The sequence below is a fragment of the Phacochoerus africanus genome, chromosome 4, assembly GCF_016906955.1.
Source record: "Phacochoerus africanus isolate WHEZ1 chromosome 4, ROS_Pafr_v1, whole genome shotgun sequence".
Taxonomy (NCBI): Eukaryota; Metazoa; Chordata; class Mammalia; order Artiodactyla; family Suidae; genus Phacochoerus; species Phacochoerus africanus.
This window is the reverse complement of record NC_062547.1, coordinates 2,491,619-2,515,946: the sequence shown is the minus strand read 5'-3', so window position 1 is coordinate 2,515,946 and position 24,328 is coordinate 2,491,619. Positions and strand designations below refer to the sequence as shown.

The following is a 24,328-nucleotide window of genomic DNA, read 5'->3' as shown; positions in this document are numbered from 1 at the left end:
CGGAAGAGGACAGCCGGACAGTGAGGAAGCACATGGAAAGAAGGTCGGCATCACTAGCCATGGAAGCAAAGCAAAGCAAAATCACTATGAGGTCTAACTACACCAGCGTGGCGAACAGTAACTCCAAAGGCTGGTGAGAAAACGGACGAACGCTCCCATTGCTGGAGGGAACACCAAAGGGGACAGCCGTGCAGGAAAGCAGTGGGGCGGATTCTTAAAAATCTAAACATGCAGCTACCTACGACCCGGAACTTGCACTCACGGGACTTTGCCCCAGAGAAACAAAGAATTGCATTCACCCGAAAACCCTGAACACCAATGTTTAGAGCAGCTTTATTCGTAACAGCCCTACACAGCCCTGGTGTCCCTGGGAGGGTGACGGGTTAAACGAAGTGCAGCGTGCACACCGTGGAATCCCACAGGACATAGGGAAGGAGGGGCCGCGGGGACAGAGCTTTGATGGCAGAGGGAGGCCAATCCCGGAAAGTTGCTTACAGCATGATTCCACTTCTGTATAATTATTGAAACGACAAAATTATAGAGATGGAAGACAGAGGAGTGGTTGCCAGGGGCTGAAAAGCCGGCGAAGGAGGAGAAGGTTCTCATGGCTGTAAGAGGGCAGCGCAAGGGACCCCGGTGCAGATGGAGGTGTTTGCATCTCGACTGCATCCTTGACAGCTCCTCCCTGGGATGCTGGACATTTGGTTCTGCCAGACCCCACTCGGGGGGTGATCTGGGCAGCTTTGTATTGTTTCTTACAATTGCATGTCTTAAAAAAGAGAGGGTATTTTATTTGCTTTTATTTTGTTTTTCCTTTTTGCGTGACCCACGGCATACGGAGTTCCCGGGCCAGGGATCAGATCTGAGCCGCCGTTGGGACCGGCGCCGCGGCTGCAGCAGCGCCAGATCCTTTAACCCACTGTGCGAGGCCGGGGATGGAACCTGCACCCCGGGGCTGCAGAGACACTGCCCATCGAATGGGGCCACAGCAGGAGCTCCTCTTTTGAATTTAAAAGGTACACTGTGGAACATAAAACAAACGGAAGTTACACAGAGCTGCCTCATGACCCAAGAGACACAACTCCATTCCAAGACACAGACCTAAAATGGATAACACACATCCACACGAAAACCTGGACGCGAATGTCCAGTGCAGAGTCTTCCTAACAGCCCCCAAGTGGAAGGCACCTAAATGCCCAGCACCCAAGGGCCAGGTAAGTGAAACGGGGTTCATCCAAGCCACGGAATCATGTTCAGCCACAAGAAGGATAAACACTGACCCGGGGGAGCCCTGAAAACACCACGCTCGGGGAAAGAAGCCCGACACAGGACCCCATATCCTGTGGTTCTGTTGACACAAAATGCCCTGAGCCGGCAAATCCACAGAGACGCAAAGCAGATGAGCGGTTGCCCAGATGGGGGAGAGGCGGGGGTGCAGCGGGCAACTGCTAACGGGCACAAGGTCTGTTCCGGGGGAACGGAAATGTTCCAGAATTGATGGTGGGGATGGCTGCACAATCCGGGAATATACGCGACAGCAACAAAACAACACGACAGCAACAACACACTTTAAATGCGTGGATGGCACAGTATGTAAACCGCAGCTCAAACTTTTAAAAAATTTCTAGGTAATTTAAAAAGCACCCCTTTTCGAGCGATCTTCCCTGTCCCCCATGGAGCATAACTAAATTATTGAACTATTTTAAAATGTTAGCCTTCAGCGTTCTGCATCTATTTTTAGAAGCGCTCATCATTCCTACGGAGATGGAAAGCGGAATGGCCAAGCATCCCGCGACAGCCCAAAGATGCGCCCCAGGGCACTGAGTGGCCCAGTGTCCTGGGCCAGGAGTCAGGAGGCAGCCCGGTCCCGAAAGTCACACTGGCCTGTGCCCTGACAGACCCAGCTGCCCCCGCCCCGAGGGCCCCTCTCTGGAAGGGTGTGCCTGGGTCCAGCCGGGCTCTGTGGCCACCCCCGACCTAATTCCGTGACATGGGAGTGAATGGGGGTATTGCCCTGGAGCCCTGGGGGTTAAATGAGCACACGGGGGCTCCCCCATGACCCCCCCCAACCCCAGTGGAGGAAACATCACCACCCTCGTCTCAGCCGGAAAGGCAGCGAGTATGGCCCCGAGCTGCAGGCCCTTCCCAGAGACATTCTGCCCGGAGGGAAAACAGCTGTTTCAACAAAAACTGCTACTGGAATGTTCCCAGCAGCATCATGAGCAGCCCCTAAAAATGGAAACAACCAGAGGTCCCTCAGCAGAAGAGGGGACCAAATGTGCTCCATCCATTGATGGAATATTATTTACCCCTCAAAAGGAATGGAGGCGATGACACAGGTTATAATGTGGCTGAACCTTGAAATCTCTGCTCAGTGAAAGAAGCCAGGTCCCGAGGACTTCGTGTTGTATGACCTGCGTATATGAAATGTCCAGGGCAGGTGAAGCCATAAAGACAGAAAGCAGACCGGGGGCTGGCAGGAGGGGGCTGCTCTTGAGTATGGGGTCTCCTGGGAGGGTGAGAAAAACTGGAACTTTTTGGAACTCGAAGTGTTGGCTGCCCAGCAAAGAGAACGCACTAAATGCCACTGAACTGTACAGTTTCACATGGTTGATTTCATGTTCTGTGTATTTCACCTCAATAATAAATAAAAAAAAAAAAACATTCTCAACAGCTCACAAGGGTTCAGAATCCACTGCCTACTGGGAGGGAGGGAAAAAACCCTGAAATCCAGGCAAAAAGCCTATAGCCTCAGGGATGAGAAGAAAGGGAGCAAAATCTCTGATCTTCAGCGTTGGTCAAGCAATCTCCTGAGCTGACCTCTCAAAGCCCGAGGGGAGCGGCCAGAGGGAGGATGCTGGACGTCCCCCTCCACCGGGGTGGACACTGCCCCCTCCCTGTGCCATCCACACCCTGGCTGAAGTCTGATCCACCCGCTCTCCCGATGAGAAAACCGAGGCAGAGGTCCCGCAGGTGCTGAGCGGCCCGGCCAGGACCAGAGCCCAGGCCCGTCTCCCACCACTGCCTCTCCCGCACGGAAATGGCTCATCAGAGGAGCCGGACCTGGGGGGAAACCCTGGTGGGCCCTGGACCTCCTCCGCGAACATTCTTCATCTCCTCCGCCTGGTTCCCTCACCAGAGACGGCAGAAGTGCAGGTGGAAATGAGAGGAGGAACGGCTGCCGTGAAAAATTATTCAGGAACAAGGTTAAAATATTCATGATGCCCGCCAGCCGAACCGCAGCGCGCCTGAGCCCTAAGAGCATGCACCCCACCCGGCCCCCCTGCTCCTGCCCCTGACGATGGGCGCCAGCCGCGGGGAGGCGGGAGCAGGGTGGGGGCACTAGACACACCAAACCCACACAGGCCCTGCCACCTGGACCTTGAACCCAGGGAAATCCTCTCCCAGGGACCCTGGGCTTGGCCATCCCGCCTGCTTCAGCCAGATGGGCCGGGGCTAAGGGACATGATGGCAAAAGGGACACACGGGAGCTCTCTCCCTCGTGCCCAGTGAGTGAGCCAGGCTTGCCTGCCAGGGAGGAGATGGATAGTGGGGTCACCCCACCGCCAACCAGCCCACCCCAGAGACAGGCCTGCCCCCCAGCTGACCTCAGGTGAACTCAGTGACCCCAAGAAGCAGCCAGCTGCATGCTGCTCAAATGGTCCACCTTCTGATTCCTGAGATAAACATACGAGGGGCCGGTAACCTGCGGGCCAAATCCGGCCCACAGCTTGTTCTTATAAATAAAGTTTTATTGGAGCACAGCCATGTCCACTCATTTACATATCACTGTTGTGGGCGTTTGCTTTGCAGAGACGCTGTATGACATCCAAGCACAAAATATTTATCCTACATGAGCCACAGGGAGCTCCTAAATACTCTTCAAAAAATTGTATCCGAGTAGAGTTGACTTACAAGGTAGTGTTGATTTCAGGTGTACAGCAAAGTGACTCAGTTAGACAGGCAAACGTCATCCTTTTAGCCGAAGTTTTGGAGTGTTCTGTTCTGCAGCAAAGGTTAGCTGCACAACCTCGATCTAACTCCTACTGGTTGGGTGGGCGTCGGCTCCAGCCCCCAGGCGGAGCACAGGGCAACGCCCAAGGTCACGCAGGTGCTTCCCGCAGGCAGCATCTGCAAAGCAGACCTTAACTCCGGCTGGTCCAATGCCCAAGGCCCTGCCCGGTCACAAGGCAGGCTTTCCAGAAAGGGCTCCCGACTGGATTACTAACTCATGGATACCACACCTCCACCTCTCCGGCCCCGTCCTCTCTCTTCAATAAAAGATGAGGGTAACATTTCAAGTGAACAAAAGCACATCCGTGTCAGGAAAACCATCTGAGAGCCAAGAAAACCCACGTGGAACAGCACCCTCCATTGCCCAACCATCTGGAGCTCCAGGGGGGTTGAGGGGGTGTCCCCGCTGGGAGCCCCCCCACCCCTGCATGGGGACTCCCGGGGAGACCCACCTCCATTCTGCTCTGTGCACACAGAGAGGAGGTGTGGGTGTGTCCCCAAGGCTGCCGATGACCCCTGCAGGGGCCAGAGGTACCCCGGGGGGTGTCCAGCTCCCCCCATGTCATCCTGAGCCCCCACATGAAGCAGGAGCATGAAGCAACCTCCACGTGGTGCAGGTGAACCAGGAGTTCACAACGGGGCCTGAACAGGAGGGCCCTACAGGACAGGGGAGGGAAGCTTACAGACGCAAGGCCTGCCCCTGCGGGGGGCCCCTGAACAGATGACATGCAGACAGGTGCCACCTATCATGGCCTCCAGAGCAGCTCCCAGGACACGAGGGCCCAGGACAGTCTCCCCTTTACCTGGATTATCTCATGCAACGCTCAAGGCCACCTGAGACATGTTCTTGCCCCATTTTCAGGATGAGTAAACTGAGGCCCAGAGAGGTGAACTGGCTTGTCCAAGGTCACACAGCAGTCAGCAGCAGAGCACAGACACCCCTTGTTTGGAGGACGTGCAAGCATGCCCCGAGGGGCATCCCAACATTCCCCGAAGCTGCAAAGACTCTGGGGAAAGAGCAGCGCGGTAAGACAACCGGCCCCACCCCATCCTGGCCAGTGCTATTCTCTTGTGGCCAAAATCCTCCAGGCAGATCACCCCGACCAGGGCCTTGGCGAACACGGCACACGCTCGGCCCTGCCGGTTTAAAGGCACCATCCCGTTCGGGACATGCTCGGGTCTGAGGCACGCTGGAGAGGCTGGAGCAGCCGGCGTCCTCTGGGCCCCTCCCAGAGGTCGTGGTTGGGGGGAACCATCCAAACAGAGTTACAGGGACAGATTTCGCAGCAAGTGGTCGGCAGAGGCCACCAGGCACAGCAGGAGGAACAGACATACTGGAGGGAAGCTGGACAAAGGACTCCCATCCCCCAGCTCTGGGACCAGCCTGGTCAAGGCACAAATGCACCTGCTGAGCCCAAGGCCCAGTCAGTGAGACGCTCTGGGCCTCAGTTTCTCTTTCTGTAAAATGGCTCTAAACATACGTGTCCCCCCCCCCGGACTGTGAAGATGCCACAAGATCACAGGCATGAAAGTGCCCGGCCCAGGTAGGCAATGAAACGCTGGTAAATTTGTAGATAAAATGCAAATAATAGTCATAATTCATGAAGCTATCCACGGTACAGGTAACTATTATTTCATTTTATTTTTCTTATTTTATCTTATTTTATGTGATGACATTATTAATAGAAAAGGTTAAACAAGAGTATTTATTCACATGTACACACTATTATATATAAAATAGATATGTAACGAGGACCTACTGCATAGCCCAGGGAATTCCACTCAATACTCTGTAATAACCTACAGGAGAAGAGAATCTGAAAAAGAAAGCCGACGTTTGCCTGTCTAACTGAGTCACTCTGCTGTACACCTGAAACACACAACCTTGTAAGTCAACTCCACTCGGATAAAATGTTTTGAAGAGTATTTAGGAGCTCCCTGGTGGCTCAGTGGACTAAGGATCCAGCATTGTCAGTACACAGGTTCAATCCCTGGTCCCGGAACTTTTGTATGCCACAGGTGCAGCCAAGGGAAAAAAAAAAAAGGTATTTATTATTACAATGTAATCAAGTAAGCCGGCTAAAGAAATCATTTGCCTCATTTGCCTCAGACCATGGGGCTCCGTGGCTGGCTGGTCAGTTACCGCAGAGCTGGTTCCCACCTTCTGAGAAAGCATGGACCCCACCGCGGGCCACTGACCCCACCGCCCAGCACGGGTTATGTTTTGCTGGGGAATCTGCCAGGTGGTTCAGGCGCCTGCGCACCCTGACAGCCTCAGGACTGTGTGGACGGCCCGGGGCGGAGGCAGGTGGGGGGGGGTACTGTCTGTACGCTGGGGGCAGCAAGGAATGTTCCATGGGAACAGTAACCCTCTTCCCGGGCACTTCCAGTGAGAATCCGGCTCTCTAGGAACGTGAACCCCAGAAGCTATTTCACTGGGCTTCGTCTACACTGACCCACACTGGCATCGGCGTTTAGGGTCAGCCGCTGGACCCTAGGGGCCTGGGGACCAGCAGGACACCCATCAGGCCCTGGCCGGGTCCCTTCTCCTTCCTGAGGCCCCACGGCCTCCCACAGGCTGGACCTGGGCACCCCAGCACCAACATCCCGAACCCGGATGAATCCTACATCGGCTCTGGGGTCCCTGCCAGCCTGGTCTCTGGGAGAGGAAGCTGAGATGACGGAGGGTTTAACCTGTCTCCCTGTCCCCCCAGGGAAGAGTCTGGGTTACTAAGCCCAGGAAACGCGTCTGCAGGACAGGGCTCCATCTGACAACAAGAGGGTGGGGCGACGAGGTAGGAGCAGGAGGGGTGGGGCCGGGGCTCAGGGGGCACAAAATCAGGAGGCCGATCCCAGTGCCCCCACCATAAGGCACGCTGCCAACCCGTGCTGAGTGCAAGAGAATACAAGCCACGAATGTAACTTCCAATTTCCTAGTAGCCGCATTTCAAAAAAAGAAAAGAAAAAACCCAGCTCAAATGAATGTTTATGATATGTTTCATGGAACCCAATACCTGAGAAATATCTCATTTCAACTCGTGGCACTGGCCACATTTCAAGGGCCCGACAGCCACCTGTGGCTGGTGCCACCATATTGAATGGACAGAGTGTTTGGTGAGGGCCTGGGTCCATCCGGACAGGCAGCACCTGTGCAGATGCTGGTGATAATAAGATGCTTCGGCCTCGCCCTGGCCAGGCTGAGCCCCGGGGTCCGGCAGGGCTGAGCCCGCTCCACTCTGCCACGTGCTGGCTGGGAGCCCTGAGCGGATGGACACACACCCCTCCTCGCCCCCCGCCAGGCTGGGCTCCTTTTTCTTAACCACAAAATGGAATAATTTGCCACGTGGCTGTTTGTGGTCCAAAGGCGATCATACCGCCAAGTATCAAAGCTTCTTTTAGAGGAACTGTAAACATACATCGTGGACTTAGAGCCAGATCGATGGAAAATCAATCCCCAAGTGAGCTTGGGAACTGGAGCCATGACAGAGAGGGAGGGGCAAAGCCAGCAGCGGCGGGGCAGGTCCCCCTGTGCCCAAAGAGACAGATCAGATCCCCGCCAAGCACTAGACACAAGGGCTGGGCCCTGATGGGTGATAATAAAAAATGAACGAAAAGCAAAACATTAGCATTATTAGAAGGGGGAGTTCCCTGGTGGCCTAGCAGTTAAAGGATCTGGCGTTGTCACTGCTCTGACTCAGGTCATTGCTGTGGTTCGAGTTCAACCCCTGGCCCAGGAACTTCTACATGCAGGGGGCGAAGACAAAAAAAAAGAAAAAAGAAAAGAAATAAATTAATGAGTTACTTCATTTGAAAAATGATGAGAGGAGAGAACAGCAGACTGAAAACAAAGTCAGGGAGGACTTGAAGCAGGAATCCCGAGGCACCACCACGCTGGTGCGTTCACGAGCCACGTCTTGCCGGCGGCCACCCCTCCCCCATGACTCTCTCTGGCCGAGAACCTTCCTGGGTCCCACCCTGTACCTGGACCAAACCCACAAAGGGGAGATCCTGGGTCCCAGGCAGAAGCGCCTGTCCTCCTTGGAGACGGGGTCACTGGACATGAAGGAGTCGCGTCTCCAACACACGGGGTCACCTTTATGCAGAGATACGAGAAACCAGGGGGGCCTCTTTCCGTAGGAAAGCAGCCTGGGGGGCGGGGGGCAGGCGGGGGCAGGAGAATCTCAGCTTTGATCCCAAGACCAGATGGGCCTTGGGCTGGTCACTGCCTTAAAACGTGCTTTCGGGAATACTACTCAGCCATAAAAAAGAACAAACTCATGCCTGTCTGCAGCAACATGGGTGGACTTAGAGATTCTCATACTAAGTGAAACAAGGCAGACAGAGAAAGACACGTACTGTATGGTGCTACTTCTTTGTGGAACCTCAAAGAGGGCACAAATGAACCTACCTACAGAACAGAAGCAGACTCACAGACACAGAGAACAGGCTTGGGGTTGCCAGCGGAAGGGGGCTGGGGGAGGGATGGACGGGGAGCTTGGGGTTAACAGATGCCAACTACCACATTTACAATGGCTAGACAGCGAGGTCCTACTGTACAGCACAGGGAACTATATCCAGTCTCCTGGGACAGACCACGATAGAAAAGAATACACAAAAGAATGAATATATGTGTATTATATATATATATATATGAGCCATTTTGCAGAACAGCAAAAAACGGCACATTATAAATCAACTGTACATTAACGTTTAATTAACACCCATCAATCAGTAAGTCTATAAATCCATTTTACTCAACCCTACTTCAAACACGCCCCCAAAACTGCTTTCTGACAGAAGGTGACTCAACACCCATATTCATGGCGTCACAACAGCCAAAAGGGGGAAGTGACAGAGCCACAAAATGTGGGGCCTCCATGGGCGCTGGAAGATCATTCAGCCTTAAAAAGAAGGAAATTCTGTCTCTGCCTTTTTTTTAAGGCCACACCTGCCTTAAAAAAAGAAAAAAAAAAAGTTCCCCGGCTAGGAGGTGAACCAGAGCTGCAGCTGCTGGCCTACACCACAGACACAGCAATGCCGAATCTGAGCTGCATCTGCGACCCACACTGCAGCTCACGGCAATGCCGGATCCTTAACTCGCGGACTGAGGCCTCTCAGACCCTATGTCAGGTTCTTAACCCACTGAGGCACAACGGGAACTCCAAGAAGGAAATTCTGACACAGGCTACAACGTGCATGAACCCCGAGGACGTGTGCTCAGGGAAATGACCCAGACACAAGAGCACAAATCCCTAGGACCCCACTCACATGAGGTCCCTGGAGGAGTCAGAGTCATAGAATCAGGAGGCAGGTGGTGGGGTCCAGGGCCAGGGAGCGGGGCGGGGCTGTGAGTGCTGAATGCGGACAGGGCATCGGTTTAGGGAGATGAAAACGTTCTAGAGGCGGATGGGGGTGACGGCTGCCCGACAAGGGGAAGGCGCTGAAGCCCACTGAGCAGGGCACTTAAAACGGGGAAGACCCTGAAACGCATGGTACCCACCCCTGAGCACGACTAGCAAAAGGCCAAGGGCACACCTGGTGTCCCATCACTTGTCATTTACTGCTTCCCTCCCCTCCTTCGAGTCTTTGCTCAAGGGCCACCTTCGGGGGAGGGGGTTCCACCTCTTTAAAACCACGCCCACCCTCACGCCCAGCCCCCTGCCCAGCCCGCCTTGCCGCCTGGACCACGCAGGTGCCTCGTCATTACCGCTCTGACGGCGTCTCCAAAACCAAGGCGGCAGGAGGAAGGACCTCATGAAAGGGGGGGGAAGATGCACGAACAGGAACAGCGAAAACTGGAGAAAAACCAGAGACCCAAAGTTGGTTCTTTGCACAGGTCAATAAAGTTGAAAACTTTTAACTAGAAGGATTGGGGGGACAGGGGGGAAACTATCGAATCATCAGACTCAGAAAGGAAGAGAGGGGGCTTCTACCAGCCCCACGGGAATACAAAGGAATGCTGGGAACAACTGCGCGGCAGGGACTTAGACGGTTGGGGAAATGGACAGATTTCGGGGAGATGCAAACCAACCACCCCGACGCGAGCAGCATCAGAAGATCTGACCCACCCAGGGCAAGGACGGCAGTGGGTTAACAAAGCCACAACTTCATACAAAGAGAAGCTCGGGCCCAGATGGCCTCACGGGTGAATTCTACCAAACACTTAAAGAAGAATTAACATCTCAAAAAGATCCATGCACCCCAATGTCCAGAGCAGCGCCATTCACAACAGCCGAGACATGGAAACAACTTAAATGTCCATCGACAGAGGACTGGCTGATAAAGACGTGGCCCATGGACACAGCGGAATATGAGCCACGGAAAAGAATGAGATCATGCCGTTTGCAGCAACACGGATGGGCCTAGAGCTTCTCATGCTGAGTGAAGTAGGTCAGAAAGAGAAAGACGCGCATCATACGGTATCACTTACATCTCAGCGGCATCTAAAATATGACACAAATAAACTTATCTGTGAAACAGAAACGGACTCCCGCAGAGAGAACAGACTTGTGGTTGGCGGGGGAGGGGGAGGATGAAGTGGGAGTTTGTGGGCGGTAGGTGCCAACGATTGTACCCAGGATGGGGGAACAACGCAGTCCCACCGCAGAGCCCAGGGAGCTCTGGATATGGCCTGTGCTGCACCCGACTGGAAGAGGATGTGAAAAAGAACCCACATATCGAACGAAATCATTTTGTACCCCTGAAACGTACACAGCATTGTACCCCCGCTACAGTTCAGTTTAAAAGAAGAACTGATATTCATTCCTCACAAACGTTTCCGAAAAATGGAAAAGAATACCTCCCAACAACTTCCCAAGGCCAGGATTACCGTGGTGCCACATCCCAAGAAAACTACAGACCCACAGCTCGTATGCACATGCACACAAAAAGCTCGGCAGAATACCAGAAAACCGAACCCAGCAGCATACAAAAAGGATTATAAACCGTGACTAAGTGGGATTTACTCCAAGAGTGCAAAATTGGGTTAACACGGAAAAATCAATTAATGTAAGACATCATGTTAACAGAACAAAAGAAGAAAAGCAGCCGATCATCTCCATGGAAGCTGAAAAACCATCTGACAAAATCCGGTGGCCCTACATGATGAAAACCCACGAGTTCCCTGGTGGCTCCTCAGGTTAAGGGCCTGACTTGTCACTGCTGGGGCTGAGGTTGCCACCGTGGCATGGGTTCGATCCCTGGCCTGGGAACTTCCACATGCGGTAGGCGTGTCCAAGAGAACCCAAACCAAACCAAAACAGAAAACAAACACAAACAGTCAACGAAGATGCGGCGTGAACATCCTCAACCTAATAAACGGCATCCCTAAGAAACCCACAGCCGACACCCACCCAACGGCGAAAGGCTGGACGCGTCCCTCCTGATCGGGAACCAGGCATGGTGCCCTTGCCCACCATTTCTATTCGGCACGGGACATGCACTTCCTGCTGTGGCGCAGTGGGTTAGGAATGCGACCGCAGCAGCTCAGGTCGCTGGGGAGGCAAGGGTTCGATCCCCAGCCCAGAGCACGAGGTTAAAGGATCGGGTGTGGCTGCAGCTGTGGCACAGGTCACAGCTGGGGCTTGGACTCAATCCCTGCCCTGGGAACTTCCACGCGCCATGGATGCAGCTATTAAAACAACAAACAAGCAAGCAAATGCTGTCCAGAGGATTCCAGCCAAGGGCAAGTGGGCAATGAAGTAGAAGCGCCCAGATGAGAAAGGAGAAGCGTGGACCGTTCTCCCCGGAGGTAAACCCCTTCCCCGGTGGCTGCCCTGGCCGCCATCCCATCTCTGTCCCCAGGTCCCTCTGCATGTGGACACCCTCCCTGGTGTCAGCAAACAGCCTCCCTGCCTTACAGTGTCGCCAAAGGAACTGCTGGCGACACAGCGGTCACTGCCCCCCGCCGCCCATTTAGCTTCTGGTGACAGGAGAGCAGGGCAGCCTCGGACTCTCGGGAGTGTCTGCGGACAAGTTAACCGCACACTCCAGCCCGCGGCAACCGGCTTCAGGAACTCCGTCCCCAGCTTCATCGGGGCTCCACGGTCAACAAAATAACCCAACAAAATAATCCATTCATTTGTCCCTCCCTCCCCCCACCCCGGGGGGGGGGGGGCGCCAGCTTCGCAAGCATCCCACAGTGGTCTCAGCGGATGTAAGTTCACATGCCACCTGCCAGGAGCCGACATCCCAGGGCCCCGTGGCAGGGAGCTGCCAGGTCTGAGTGCAGACACCGGGCTGGCCCAGGGGGAGGCCAGTGGTCTGGCTGGTTTGGCGACTTCTCGGCACTGAACACACAGGGGACGTCTGGAACCACTGCTGCCCTCCAGCCACAGGACAGGGCCCTGAACAGGAGCCCCTCCAGAACCCTGGGAGACAGAGAAGCAAGTCTTTCCTGGGGACCTGCCTTTCTGGTGACAAGGCCGCATACCCAGCTCCAGCAAATGCCTACCCTTGCCAGGATGGTGGGACACAGAACAGGCCACTGAAACGGGGAAGGAGAGAGATCGGGGAGGGGCAGAGAAAGTCCCAGACAGGAGGTGCTGAGCCCCGTGCTTTTAAGGGGCAAGCTGGTGGGCAGAGGTGCCCCCTCTGCTCCTCACACAGCCCTCCTCCTCCCCAAGGTGGGGGTCCCAGGCTGAATTCTTTTTTTTCTTTTTCTTTTTTTTTTGTCTTGTTAGGGCCGCACCCACAGCATATGGAGGTTCCCAGGCTAGGGGTCGAATTGGAGCTTCAGCCACCGGCCTACCCACAGCCACAGCAACGCCAGATCCGAGCCAGGTCTGTGACCTACACCACAGCTCATGGCAATGCCGGATCCGTAACCCACTTTCGAGGCCAGGGATCGAACCCGAATCCTCATGGATATTAGTCAAGCTCATGACCGCTGAGCCACAGAGGGAACTCCCCAGGCTGAATTTGCTTTTCCCTCCTCCAGGCTGCCTTCAGCTCTGCTCAGGATGGGTGACCCTCCCCCTGGGCCCCAGACCTCCTGGGACCCAAGGTGGCAGGCCATGGTCCCCCTGGTCCATCCCGGCCTTCCTCAGGCTGAAGCTGCTCCTTGGGTCCATCAGAGCCTCCGGGAAAGGGTCCTGGTTGACCTGGTTCTCATTTCTCTGCACAGCCCTGGGAGGACCCCCAAGTGAGGACACTCTGGGGCAGGCCCCCCATCCACAGGGCCTGGAAATGCAGGGCATACAGGCGGCATCCAGTGTCACCACTGTCACCTAAGCGTCACCACTGTCCCCAGGAGGGAACACCTGCCGGAATCTTGGGGGTGGGGCTGAATATCCCCCCCTTCTCTCTCTTCCCTGCAGGGGGCTTCAAACCGGGGTGCATGTTCACTTTCTAAGGGGCACAAACTCAAGGGGGTCAGTCTTTTCTGAAAGGCCTGGGGTCCCCCATTTCCCAGCAGCGCCTCCCATCTTTTACCTACTAAAGGCCTTCCAGCCTCCTCTCACCCTGGGGAAGGGACTCTGGCCACCCAAGGGAGAACTTCAACTAAGGCTCTAACCCAAACACCAAAAACACCCACCCCCACCCCAAGCGCCGGGAGACGCATTTCCAGCAACATTTTCCTTTTTCCACTTCTAAAAACCCTTCATGTATTCGTAGTGTCTGATCACAGAGCTTTCTCAGTCCAGATGTGATTTCTTTTTTCACACTTAGCAACTTAAGGTCACAGGACATTCTTAGAGTCCATTTATGCACATTTTCCTTGCAGAGAAAGATGCTGGATCGATTCATAAAAGACCCACAAGCATAAAAACCTGTCACATCAGGATAAAACCCCTTGGGGAAGTTCAGGCCCAAGAAGGAAACCATGAAACAGCCCCTAAAGGCCCTCCGGACACCTGCCAAGGAAAGGCGGGGACAAGTCACCGTCGGGGCCACCGCGGCTGTGGGTAAAGTTAGGGAATGGTTACTTTTCAAACGTCAGTATTTGGCTCTACATTCTTGGCAAATATTTTAAGCCTATGAAGCACCCTTTGAGAGACTGGCTTGAAAATGCACAGGAAGTCCAGGAAAATGGTTAACGGAGGGAGGAGCCGGATGGGAATAAGGCAGTTCGGGGTGCAGGTCTGTGCTCGGCTGGGTATTTGCACTTTTCGCTGGAAAATGTTGCACAAAACGTGTGAGAAAACAGACCAGTTTTTAAAAGAAATGTTTACAGTAACAGTAATGAACTGATGAGTATCCGTGAGGATGCGCGTTCGATCCCCGGCCTCGCTCAGTGGGTTAAGGATCTGGCGTGGTGGTGGCTGTGGTGTAGGCCGGCAGCTGCAGCTCTGATTCAACCCCTAGCCCAGGAACGTCCATATGCCGCAGGTGTGGCCCTCAAAAGACAAAAAATAAAAAAACAAAAAAAACCCAACAACAAAAGTTTAGGGACTTGAGAAGCAAAAAAAAAAAAATCAGGAAGAAACGTGCCCCACAAGACAGGGCCTCAATGATTATTCACCCAAGGGTGGTGCCTCCAGGCAAGGCTTCTAAATCAGGCCTTTTATTTTCATTTGTTTGGCTGTGCCCCATGGCACATGGAAGTTCCAGAGCCAGGGATCAAACCCACACCACAGCAGCAACCCTCGCCACAGCAGTGACAATGCCAGGTCCTTAACCCAAGGAGCCACCAGGGAGCTCCCAATTCAGCCCTTTGAAGCAGCAGCTCAGGACTCTAGCCAACCACTCCCCTCAGAGTGTGTTCCCGGAACCCTGACAGGGAGACCCTCTGGGAAGCTCCAGGCCTGCTTCTTGGGCCTCTAACAGAATTTCTAGGGAGCAGGCCAGAAACCACTTACCCATAAGGAATTATGTGAGATCTGCAGCTGGCAGCTTGTGGCCTCATTCCATCCTGAGGGTCGAGAAGACACTGGCAAGGTCACCAGGACAATTTCCTTTCTTTCTTTTTGTCTTTTGAGGGCCGCACCCACGCATATGGAAGTTCCCAGGCCAGGGGTCGAATTGGAGCTACAGCTGCCAGCTTTGGCCACAGCCACAGCAGATCTGGGGACAGTAACATCTTGTCTTTTCTGTCAAAGGAAATCTTGGTGACTCCATTTTGCTCCGGTTTCGGCTGAAACGCCCTCCTGCCACCCCTTTCCCTCTTCTCCCAGTAACAATGCGTTTCAAATGAGCCACCCAAGAAGAATGTGCGCCCTGACCCGACCCATGGGGAGGGGACAGGTCCATCCCCTGCGTTAGGGATCAAGAGGGAGGGTCTTTTCCTCTTCGTGCACACTTTTTTTTTGTTTTTTGTTTTTTTGTCTTTTTGCCTTTTCTAGAGCCGCTCCCGCGGCATATGGAGATTCTCATAGGGGTCCAATCGAAGCCGCAGCCTCCAGCCTACGCCAGAGCCCCAGCAACGCGGGATCCGAGCCGCTTCTGCGACCTACACCACAGCTCACGGCAACGCCGGATCGTTAACCCACTGAGCAAGGGCAGGAACCGAACCCGCAACCCCATGGTCCCTGGTCGGATTCGTTAACCACTGCGCCACGATGGGAACTCCTGCGAGCGCTTTTCGAGCACCTGCGCCCTGCTGCAGAAGTAAAGAGCCTTGTTGAGATCTCCCTGGGCTCATGCGTCTCATTTTCTGACACTGACGATCTGAGCCATGTCCCCAACAGATCCAAGCTGCATCTGCGACTCACACCACGGCTCACAGCAACGCCAGATCCTTAATCCCCAGCAAGGCCGGGGATCGAACCTGCATCCTCATGGATACCATTCAGGTTCCTTGGCTGCTGAACCAGGAGGGGATCTCTGACCAGGACAATTTCCAAACTCTGTCCCGCCCCTCCCTGCACTGGCAGCCAATCACAGGGAGGTGGGAGGGGCCAGGCTGCCGCTCTCCACTGGGGCTGCCCACCAACTCCTGGCAGCCCTGAAGCTTCCACCCCTAACCTCCCAGGAAGTGGCAGGAGCGTCCACTGGCCCATCCCCGGGCACAGCCATCAAGCCTGACCCTACTCACCCACCCAGCCCTGAGAGGCCTGGATCTGTCCCAGTACTGGGGGTGGACTGACCATCCCCCGCCCCAAGACAGAAAGCCCTTGAGTGGTGAGAAGGCTGGGGCTAGACGCATCCTTGGTCCCCAAAGGCCCATCTCAGCACAGCCACCGGAGCCAAGGACACGTGAGCCTCTTCAAAGCATTTCTTGACTCTGCTTTCAAAGAAAAAAAAAAAAGGCCTATCCTATCAAGGAGCATCAGAACCTCGCTTTTTCGCTTGCTGACTCGTTGTCACCCCACAGTAAGAAGAAAACTCATCTCCTAAGCAGATGACGTTCCTGCTGGGCGGTGCGTGGGGCGGGGTGGGGCGGGGCTCTCCCGCAGCCCGGGAGCCGTCCCGGGTCCCAGGTCCCTGCTCCCTGGCTGCGGGGTGTCGGGCCAGCGGCTTCCCTCCTCTGCGCTTCAGCCTCCTGATCTTGCAGCAGCATCAGTTGCACCTCGGTGTGGCGTTTTCAGAGACTTGGAAAGCCAGAGCCGTCCCTCCAGGTCCCAGGACAACGCAGCCGAGGCACAATGGGACAGGCCCCACCCCCTCCTTGCCCAGGCTGGGTCGAGGACCTTCTCTGTGCCCTCCTGCACCCAATGGCCCGTCCCACTGCGCACCAACCGTCCCGTCCCTTCTCCTCTCCCCTCGAGCCTGGAACCTTCCGGGGCAGCCCCTGTGGCAGCTCCGGGCCCTCAGATGATTATGCATCGGGCTTATTTTAACAATACGCCGTGAAAACCCAACAGAACCTAGATGACCTCTGGCCGGGTGGCAGGCGCCTCATGTGGGTGGGCGGGTCAGGTGCCGCAGCCAGGTCACAAGGGCCACCTGGCCTGGCTCCCAGCCCTTCACCCAATCAGTCCCAGAGGCTTGAACCAAAGCACCTGCCCAGGGTGGCCCCTAGATGCCAAGGGCCTAGCCCACAACCCCAAGCACTCCAACACAGAAACACAAGAATGAATGAATGAATGAAAACCTCTGGGAAATTCACCTGACTGTGAATGGGGCTTTCCAAAGCGAATGGTACCCCGAGCCAGGAGGCAGAAAGACTCCCTCCCCACCCCCGCCCCCCAAAGGGATCTAATTTGTTCAAAGCAGCCAAGGGCTGTCCACACGGCCTACTGGGAACCACCTTTATAGGCAAAGCCACGTTCTTCCGAAAGGGCTCCTTTGGATGCTCGAAGAATCACAGCCTCTATTAGGGGCCCAAAGAAGCGCCAGCGCCCCACCCCATTCTTTCTTCTGGGAAAAGCAGAAATTCCTCAGCATCAAAATGGAACCTGCTTCCTTTAGAACACGGCGCCCCGGAGTTCTACATCCAGCCACTCTGGAAGCAGCCTAATTCCTACTAAGACAAGGGTCTCCCACTTGTCGCCCTAAGGATACTGTGACTTCCTGGGCAAAAGTCCACCTCACCATTTATTAATCCCCTGTAGGGCTGCCACAGCAACCTTCCCCCCTCAACCATCGCTGAACCCCCAGTGGGGACAAAGCTCCAGGCAAACAGAGGTTCCACCCCTTCATCAAACCCAGCCTAGATGTGCCTGGCCAGTGCTCTAAAAACCCGGGTCTCCAAAAGAGCCACCTCCAGGGCGCCTCTGATCATCCCAAACCCTCAGACGCCAGGTGGGGAACAGGTGGTCACTTATTATTATTTACTGCGACAGGCAGCAGGGCACCTGGAGACAAGGTGAACCCAGGGCCCACGGACGCTCTCTGGAGGGGGGTCAGCAAAGCCGGGGGGTGGGTGGGGGGGCACCGGGAGTGGCCTCAAGTCCCAGGTAGGGATCAAGCCGCCAACTGTCCACGGAGGACTTCCCAAATTACCTCTCTACTTCTTGGAGCTTAATTTAATTAGCAGATTGACCTCATTAACGTACAAACCTGAGTTTCCAACAAAAAGAGGTCACGAAACTATCTAATTTACAACCTCCAGCTTCCACGCGGAAACCACTTTATTTTCGGAAGGCCTCTGAGGAATCCCAGGACCGTGCCCACAGCTCCCGGCCACCAGGGTACCGGGGACTGCGACCCGCTCCCCTACTTGAGGGGCCCAAGCGCCTTCTCAGATCCAGCCGCCTAGGGTCCTTTTAAAAGTTCCACCGCGAAATCCCACTGTCACCAGCAGCAGTCTCGCCCCCCTGTGGCGACCCACGTAAGCCGACCTGGCCTGCGCACCCACACCCCCCACACACACATCCCGCGCAGAGAGTGGGCGCACAGACCCACCCGGAGGCGGCAGCCGCTGGCCCGCATCCTTCGAACCCTGATAGCAAGGGCCACCCTGGGCCCACACCCTCTGATCACCGACGGCGAGATCCGCCGAGCCCCCGAGCCCCAGCGGAGAGGTCCACCCCGACCCCTGCACCCTCTGAACCCTGGCGGCGAGGCCCTCGGCGGGGGTCGCACCTGCTTGCATGTTCCAGCGGTCTCAGCTCCGTCGGCGAGTGAGCGGTCGGTGTCTCCAGGCGCACCCCGCACCCCGGACATCCTACGGAGGCGCCTGGGCCGCGGGCTGCGCGGGCGGACCCGCCCGGCAGGCGGGAGGAGCGATGCCCGGGCGAAAGTTGCCAGGGAAACTTGAGCAACTCGAGCGCGCCGGTGCCAGCCTCCTGCATAATTCAGGCGAAGCAGCGGCCCGGCGAGGGGGGCGGTTCACCAGCACCAGCCGGCACCCCCCGCCCCGGCTGGGGCGCGCAGCGGGCAGAGGCCGGGCACCTGGCGGGGGTTCCGCTCGACCCCGGGACCCGGGGGAGTCCAACCGGCAACCCCCGGGCCTGCGCCAGGTGCGCCGGCCCCGGCCTCGCGGAGCCCGCTGCTCCAGCCGCGCGCACCTGAACAGGGGCTCTGGACGCCGGTAGCCGACGCAGGGTCTCCGGGGACCTTGAGGCCGCTGCGCCGGTCCCCGCCCCCCGCGCGCCCCCTGGCGGCCCCGTGTGAGTGCCACCGCCGGACCTGTGAGCCCACGTCCCCGGGCCAGCGGGCGGCGACCTAGGGCAAGGAGACCCCGGGCAGACGGGAGAGGTAGGTCCATCTTCGTTGCCCCAAGGGGAGGCAGCTAGAGGTGAGGGGGTTCGAGTGCGCAGGGGACAAAGGGGAGGTTCCAGCGCTCTGCCCCCAGGCTGCCTCCAAAGCATTTTAAACGGACCCCTATTCCAGAAGGAAGACCGGGAGCTGGGGGCGGGGGCCTCTACACAGACGCGACCCCCACCAGGACGCCAGGAACCCTTTCCCCAGGCCCCATCCTCAGCCTCTCTGTGTCCAGGACTGCGCTTACCCGGTAGTTGGTGCTCCTGGAATTCAAATGCACGCAAAATGCAGCCAGTGAGCACTGTCGGGCGCCCGGGGGCCACCTACGGTGCTTCTGGGCAGCAGCGCGTGCCCTCGCCACCCCCGCCCCGCACCCGCAGCGCCCCGCGCCCCCCACTGCCGCCGCCGCCTCACCTGGCCCAGGCGGCAGCTTGGCGAGTCCGGACGGGTCGGAGCCCCCGGGGGAGGGCCGGCGTCTGCGCGCACCGGACTCGGCCGCGGGGACCCGAGCGGCGCCGCGCCCAGCCTGGCCCGAGCGCGGGAGCCGCGGCCGCCGCGGCCGCTCAGGTGTCCGGGTTGGGGGGTGGGGACGCCGAGGCCCCGCCCCGCGCTGCCGCCGGGCCGGGGGCTCCCGGCAGGGGTGGCGCGGCGGTCCCTCCCCTCGGCCCGGCGCGGGCGGCTGGACCGGCGAGGGTGGGGGAGGGGTCCTCTTTCCGCCAAAGGGCGCGCGCGCGCGCCCCCCGCCCGGATCCGGCCGCGCCGGCGTCCGTCGACCCCTCCCCACCTGGCCCCGGCCGGCTCCCCCGCCCGCGGTGGGCGCTCGCTCGCCGCGTGCAGGGTCTGTTGTAGCAACCGGGGGACCCGGCGGGCACCGAGGCCGCCTCGCCCCGCCCCGCCCCGGGCTGCGTGGCTCCCCGCCCCCCCCCCCCCCCAGCCGGTGAAACCCAGCGGACCAGAAAGTCCCTCAATTTTGTAAAGCCCGGGTCCTTCGGCGCAGCCGGCCCCTGCCCCAGCGTGTTTTGTGTTAACAGGGTTCAGAAACCCAGAGGCCGATCGCATGGCATCTCCAGGTTTGCTGAGCAGATGAAAACTTTGTGCCTGGCCAAGGCGCCGCCATCTGCCTCCCGAGCCACCTTGCACCTGCGCGCCTCCGCGCCGATTCCTGTCCCGGGCCAGCGGCCCTCCCAGCCGGGAAGAGATTTAGGGGGGGTGAAAACCCACTGCTCAGAGGAATCCTAGAGTGGAAAAAGCACAGCGCCCCCCGCCCCTTTAGCGAATCCTATTATTATCCAGGATATGATCCAGGATCTCCTGGATGGCTGGGTTTGCCAAAAACCTGAGGGAGTTATCCTGAGCCCCGCTGGCCCTGGAGCCCGAGCTGGGACCCTGGCTTTACCCCTCCCACCCTGGGGCAGGAGCCATCAGCCAGTAACTTTCCTTGAGACCCTGATAATGCGCTGGTCTCAGCACCTGCAGGAGTGGCGTAGCTCTGAGCACGCTCGGGAGCTTCCTGAGTCCTGGGTTTTCCAACCTTCCGCAAAGGGAGAGTGTTCCTGCCGCCAAGATCTGCGGTCTGAAGGGGGTGGGGATGAGGGTGCCAAACAGTAGCGTCCAGGCTGGGGCCAGTAGAATGATGGGCTGGCGGAAGAGAGCCTTCCTCTGCACAAAACCCCAACCCACGTCTCCCCATGAAGAAGAGACATATATTTCAGTCAAATGGTATAGGACATGCCTGAGAGATTTGCATGGGCCAGTGACTTCAACATACCAAAGGCAAAGTTAAATATTTGCTCTAGATACTTTTTTTTTTTCCTGCTTGCATAATTGTCCCACATTTCAAAGAAGTCTTTAAAAGCACTTAGATTAAAAAAAAAAAAAAAGTTGTGTTTGGGGCCTAATATTTCAGGACACACAGGGGCTCAGTCCTGTGAGTCCTTTAGGGCAGCAGTAAGATGCAAGCTCCTTTCTCTCCTCTGCTCCCTTAAGCATGAGATTTAATAAAATATTTGTTGAGTGCGTAAAGGAGGCAAATCAGTCAAATAATGAGAATCCTTCAAACAAGAAGAATGAAGCCCGGGCGGGATCTTGCAGGCACAATACTTCTGACATGGAAGCAGGGGGTTCTGCCGAGGGGGAGGGGGCTGGTGAGCAGAATGGTCTCATGGTTTGGGGGTTTGTCAGTGTGGAATTGTCTAGGAAGTGACTTACAGGGATCGAGGGGTGGGGAGGGCTTCCGTCCCCCTGAGTTTGCCCTCCGACCACAACTCAAGAGAAGGGCCCAGGAGGGCATCCCCGCTCCAACCCGATCCAGCCCCCCAGAGGCTCCTGCCCAGATGTTCCAGAACCAGCTTGCAGATAGCCAGCGAAGCAGGTGGCCAGGATTCAGCCACGGACGCCTCGCCGCTGGCCTCACAGAGGGCCCAAAGGCCCAAAGTGTTCAAGAAATACTCCCCCGGGGGCCTGGGCCTCTGTCAGCCTGTCCACCCACTGGACACCCCTTGGCCACCTCTCAGCCACCCCCTCCGGTCCCTCCAATCTGTCCGTTGCTCAACAACAGCGCTCTGTGTGGGGCCCATCTTTTGGCGTTTTAAGGACAGTGTCCTGCTTCTGTCCCAGTTTCTCTGTGTCCCTTTCGGTATCCGGTTCAGCCTTGCACAGATGAGGCAACATCCTTCCAGTCTTTGAAAACCTCCCGTGAAAAGGCTTGGGATCCAAACCCCGGCACCCCTGCCTTTTCTCCCTCCCGAGAACGTGCGGGGGCTGGGGGCGGGGGCAGGAGGGCAAGTGCACAGGGACAGCCATGCCTGCCAGCGGTTTGGGCCTCAGATGCCCTTTTGAGGCTGTCTTCCTGGTGGGCCCAGAGCAGGTCCTCTCGCAGAGCACCTTGTTTCAAAAGTTTAGGACAAGAGAAATGCTCCTTTTTGCTTCTTGGGGTCAGAACCGGCTGCTTCTGTTTCTGTAAAGCCGCCTTTTCCTGGAGCCCCCTCGACACGTCTGCTGATGCGTGAATGAGCTTGGCTACTATGCCCGCCATCACGCACCATAGGCAAGGGTGTCCCCTCCCGGGCACAGGGCACGCCAGGCCCTCCCGCAAAGAGTCACTGCCTTACGCAGAACGAGAAACTGGGACAGCGCACCGTGAAGAGATGTAACCAATTCCTCTGTCCCGGGAAAAATATTGTAAATATTTTGTGGCTCCGATTAAGCCAGATGCTCATTGCCTTCAGCGGCAGGCGGGGTCTGCCCTGCCTAAGGAGAAGCTCCGGGTGTGGGACTTTGGAGGCCTGGATTTCATCAGAGGAGGGGTTTTAGGCTGCCCGGGGGGCGGAGGGGGACGCGTCATAACCCAGGCCTTCAGCTCACAGCTGGGAAGCTGGGGGACAAGGCGCTCTGGGCCCAAGGAACATGACGTCAGAGGCGGATAAGGGCAGGTGTACGTGAGCGAGGCCAGGGAGAGGCAGGTGTACACGGGGCAGGGCAGGTAAGGGCAGGTACAGGTAGGCGCCCCAGCCAGCCAGGGTGCCCCATGTCCTGCCCCCACCATCCCTGCCAGATTCCTCCCTCTGCCCTTTTCCTCGACAGCAAGAGGTAGGCCTCCCTCCCATCCCCCCACATATCAACTATTCACCACTCACGCATTTCTTTGCAATTTCGTGCCACTTGGGCCTCAGCCACAGGCCCTGATCCCGCAACTATTGCCGGATCTTGCAGATCCCTGGGCTCCCCGCCTCTGCACCTCCCGTGTTGTCCTCGGTATCTCAGCCAGGCCTTTTATTCCCCTCCATCAGTGTTCCGTGAAGATATTTTCCAAGGACTTGCTCCGAAAAGCCCCCTGAGAGTGACGTCTGAACAGAATGGGAGCCGCTGGCGTGGAGGGGGGCACCGAGGGGGGTGGTTCCTCCTGGAATCTGCGATGGTGGCAGGGGCTGGTCAGCTTCTCGTGCTGGGCTGGAGGGCCAGGGGCAGCAGGCAGGAGGTCAGGCTGGGCATAGGGGCTGAGGCTCTCCCCGGAGGCTGCCCCCGGGCCAGCACATTGTGCTTCCTGCTCTGGTTCTCTCCCAGCCTCCTGCGGGTGCCAGAGCAGCCTGAAGCCTGCAGGAGGTCACAGCCCAGGGGCAGCTCTCGGCCCTCCTGGAGCTGGAGCTGGAGATGCTCTCTTCCCCAGCGAGTGAACAGTCCCACCCGGGGAAGCTCTGGGGCCTCTGAGAGGTGCTTGGTGCTCCCGGCAGAGACCTCCACAAAACCCCTTTATTTGGTCTCTTTTGTCCTCCCCTCCCCAGACCTTCTTCCTGCTTCCAGGCGCCCCATCTCAAATCCAGCCTCACGCATCCCAGTCCTTGTTGGCGGCAGAGCTTTGCGGGGAAACCCCAAGGGGAGTGGATGTCATCGGTGAGGCCACGGGCTGTCGGTGAAGACGGAGCCCAGACGGGGGACATCGAGGACCACCCCGGAGGTGACACGGCCTGAGGCTGGGAAAGCCCAGCTAAGGAGGGAGTGGGTCAGCCGCTGCCCAACCGCTGGGCCTACTTCAGGCTCTTCCTGGGAAACGAAGCACAGCAGGCGGTCCCATTGGAACCAGCTCGGAGGCTCGCGGGGCTTGCTTGGCAGGCAGACGCACAAGCCAAACCTTTTAAATTATCCACAGACAGAAGACAGCAGGGCTTCGAACACACCACACGCCATGGCGAAGTGAGGTGTATTCCAGTAATGCTCGAATGGTTCACTCTTTGCACATCTGTCAGGAGCCATGTTTGTGCAAACGAACCTTCTTTGTTTAAAAAACAAAACAAAGAAGGAATTGTTTGGGAATATCTTGATATTGTTCCCTTTTAAGTATCAAACCATAGCCAGCGTGGTGTTCAGTAGGAAACACTAGCTCGTTCTCCTTCGATTCAGAAACAAGACACGGGAGCCTGTTAAGGTCCAGGACTTCATATCTCTCTGGAAGTGCCAGCCAGTGCAATGGAATAAGGAGATTAAATAAGGAATTACTGGAGTTCCCGTCGTGGTGCAGTGGAAACGAATCCGACTAGGAACCAGGAGGTGGCAGGCTCGATCCCTGGCCTCGCTCAGGGGGTGAAGGATCCGGCGTGGCCGTGAGCTGTGGTGGAGGTTGCAGATGCGGCTTGGATCCCGTGTTGCTGTGGCTGTGGTGTAGGCCAGCGGCTACAGCTCCGATTCAACCCCTAGCCTGGGAACCTCCATATGCTGCAGGTGCGGCCCTAAAAAAACACAAAGACAAAAAAAAAAAGGAATTCTTTAGTATGTGCATGCATAAAAATTAAAT

The 24,328-nt window shown here is 56.8% G+C and overlaps 1 protein-coding gene across 6 annotated transcripts in view; it reads right to left on the bottom strand.

Moving 5' to 3' along the window:
- The window catches only part of SHANK2 (SH3 and multiple ankyrin repeat domains 2), a 517,908-nt gene extending 497,290 nt beyond the window's left edge, over window positions 1-20,618 (bottom strand). For 3 of the 6 annotated variants that reach the window (XM_047775005.1, XM_047775011.1, XM_047775008.1), the window contains exon 1: window positions 19,456-19,904. The gene's annotated coding sequence lies outside the window, so the exon portion shown is untranslated. Of the gene's footprint in view, window positions 1-14,813; window positions 14,957-19,455; window positions 19,907-20,511 lie in introns of those variants that run through there. The other 3 variants (XM_047775007.1, XM_047775012.1, XM_047775006.1) reach the window with 3 other exon arrangements.
- Window positions 20,619-24,328: the final 3,710 nt, after the last annotated feature.